This window comes from Oncorhynchus mykiss, chromosome 28, assembly GCF_057628025.1.
Source record: "Oncorhynchus mykiss isolate SJ-2025 chromosome 28, ASM5762802v1, whole genome shotgun sequence".
Taxonomy (NCBI): Eukaryota; Metazoa; Chordata; class Actinopteri; order Salmoniformes; family Salmonidae; genus Oncorhynchus; species Oncorhynchus mykiss.
The window spans coordinates 9,310,001-9,313,294 of NC_143049.1; positions in this window are offsets into that span (position 1 = coordinate 9,310,001).

Consider the following 3,294-nt stretch of genomic DNA (forward strand, 5'->3'; position numbering starts at 1 on the left):
AACGACATTTATTGGATATTTCAAACTTTTTTAACAAATCAAAAACTGAAAAATTGGGCGTGCAAAATTATTCAGCCCCCTTAAGTTAATACTTTGTAGCGCCACCTTTTGCTGCGATTACAGCTGTAAGTCGCTTGGGGTATGTCTCTATCAGTTTTGCACATCGAGAGACTGACATTTTTTCCCATTCCTCCTTGCAAAACAGCTCGAGCTGTTTGTGAACAGCAGTTTTCAGTTCTTTCCACAGATTCTCGATTGGATTCAGGTCTGGACTTTGACTTGGCCATTCTAACACCTGGATATGTTTATTTTTGAACCATTCCATTGTAGAGTTTGCTTTATGTTTTGGATCATTGTCTTGTTGGAAGACAAATCTCCGTCCCAGTCTCAGGTCTTTTGCAGACTCCATCAGGTTTTCTTCCAGAATGGTCCTGTATTTGGCTCCATCCATCTTCCCATCAATTGTAACCATCTTCCCTGTCCCTGCTGAAGAAAAGCAGGCCCAAACCATGATGCTGCCACCACCATGTTTGACAGTTGACAGTGGGGATGGTGTGTTCAGCTGTGTTGCTTTTACACCAAACATAACGTTTTACATTGTTGCCAAAAAGTTCAATTTTGGTTTCATCTGACCAGAGCACCATCTTCCACATGTTTGGTGTGTCTCCCAGGTGGCTTGTGGCAAACTTTAAACAACACTTTTTATGGATATCTTTAAGAAATGTCTTTCTTCTTGCCACTCTTCCATAAAGGCCAGATTTGTGCAATATACGACTGATTGTTGTCTTATGGACAGAGTCTCCCACCTCAGCTGTAGATCTCTGCAGTTCATCCAGAGTGATCATGGGCCTCTTGGCTGCATCTCTGATCAGTCTTCTCCTTGTATGAGCTGAAAGTTTAGAGGGACGGCCAGGTCTTGGTAGATTTGCAGTGGTCTGATACTCCTTCCATTTCAATATTATCGCTTGCACAGTGCTCCTTGGGATGTTTAAAGCTTGGGAAATCTTTTTGTATCCAAATCTGGCTTTAAACTTCTTCACAACAGTATCTCGGACCTGCCTGGTGTGTTCCTTGTTCTTCATGATGCTCTCTGCGCTTTTAACGGACCTCTGAGACTATCACAGTGCAGGTGCATTTATACGGAGACTTGATTACACACAAGTGGATTGTATTTATCATCATTAGTCATTTAGGTCAACATTGGATCATTCAGAGATCCTCACTGAACTTCTGGAGAGAGTTTGCTACACTGAGAGTAAAGGGGCTGAATAATTTTGCGCGCTCAATTTTTCAGTTTTTGATTTGTTAAAAAAGTTTGAAATATCCAATAAATGTCGTTCCACTTCATGATCGTGTCCCACTTGTTGTTGATTCTTCACAACAAAATACAGTTTTATATCTTTATGTTTGAAGCCTGAAATGTGGCAAAAGGTCGCAAAGTTCAAGGGGGCCGAATACTTTCGCAAGGCACTGTAGCTCACCGCATGATCCTCAAACCACAGGCTGGCCGAACTCGTGTTTCTAAAAGTGAATTCAAAGGCACTGAAGGACTGTATAGTCTAATAAGGCATTTTCCATTTCAATATTGTTGAATTCCAATAAATTATTATTTGAAAATGTTATTTTATACACCCTAAATGCGAAATGTATAGGCATGTCGTTAAAGTGCTGTTATTGAAGTGTTGTTGAAATGCTGAGAGCTCCTGCCAGCCTGTAGCGTGTCACAAATGAGTCACAATGTATTTTTTAAATGGCAGGCTATAGCCTTGAAATAATAATAATATAGCCTAAATCATTCATTTTTGTTCCTTCTTAGGCTAGGTGGCTCGCTCCTGACTCATTTGGAGTTACTGTGTTGTCTTTTATCTCAATCTCTTCATTCTAAAACTCAATCATGGACACTCTTACTGACAGTTGTGGTTGTTTTGTGTGATGTATTGTTGTCTCAACCTTCTTTCCCTTTGTGCTGTTGTCTGTGCCCAATAATGTTTGTACCATGTTTTGTGCTGCTACCATGTTGTCATGTTGTGTTGCTTCTGTGTTGTCCTGTGTTGCTGTCTTGCTATGTTGTTGTCTTTAGGTCTCTCTTTTTTTAATCCCAGCCCCCGTCCCCGCAGGAGGCCTTATGGTAGGCCGTCATTGTAAATAAGAATGTGTTCTTAACTGACTTGCCTAGTTAAATAAAGGTTAAATAAAAACCAATCAAATTAAAGCTTGTTGAAATGTTGAACCTCAATTAAAAAGTGACAGAATTACCATGTAAAGTCTCTGAAGCCTCTGAATGCTATAGTGACAAACCAAATATATCCCATATGCATCAGAGCCACGTCTTTCCCCGGAATTTTACAGCTTGTTTCTAGCATAAAGCATTGCAGACTAAAGCGTTATTATAGATCGCTTTATATAATCAGGTCCGTCAATTTTGTTTCAAAATCTTAAGCTAACAATGCTTTTAGCCATTTTCTTTAACAAAAAACACAATTCCCTAACATACCCTCTCAATTCGAGCCCTGCTGGTTATAACTTAACACACCAAGCCATTCCCTGACACTGAGATATTTAGGGAGTGCATGGTGACTGATGGAGTTGGCTGACAGTCTATGGATGGTAGGCTATCATTTAGTCTGTCAAACAGGTAAGTCTACCTCTTATTTTTTTGAAAAGGAAGAAATAGGCTCCAAAACAAAGCCCTCTTGTTGTAAATAGCCTCAAGTCAAAATCAAATGAAGACTGTTTATATTAATTAGGCCTTCTCGAATTAGCCTACTTTCAGCACCAATGAGCTGTCCATCTCCGTGGCTGCTGCTCTATAGTAATGTGAGTTATGTAAATGACTTGAATATGGCTTATTATCAATAACTTTTATAAATAGCTTCGTTTTGGCCGACAAAAAAACATATTGTTTTCATTCAAATCCATTATTGCAGTATCAAGCTTACTACCGGTGCTCCTTCTCTTCACTCTCTCCCAACATACAGGACAAATAAAACACTATTTTAAGGAAGAAGCCTTCAACTCACCTCCTGAAGTACCACCTTACCACCGCCATTGGTCAGGCAGCACAAAAGGGTTTACATAAGCAAGAGTAGGGCAGGACAGGGCTTGTGATTGGAATAGCCCTACCATTACAAAGTGTAATGGAGCTCCCGAGTGGCTCAGCAGTCTAAGGCACTGCATCTCAGTGCTAGAGGTGTCACTACAGACCCTGGTTCAATCCTGTATGTCTCCTATAATTGCTCTTTGTATAGCCTAGGCCTATACAAATACTAAACCCTCCCCCTGGCTGAAATGTTC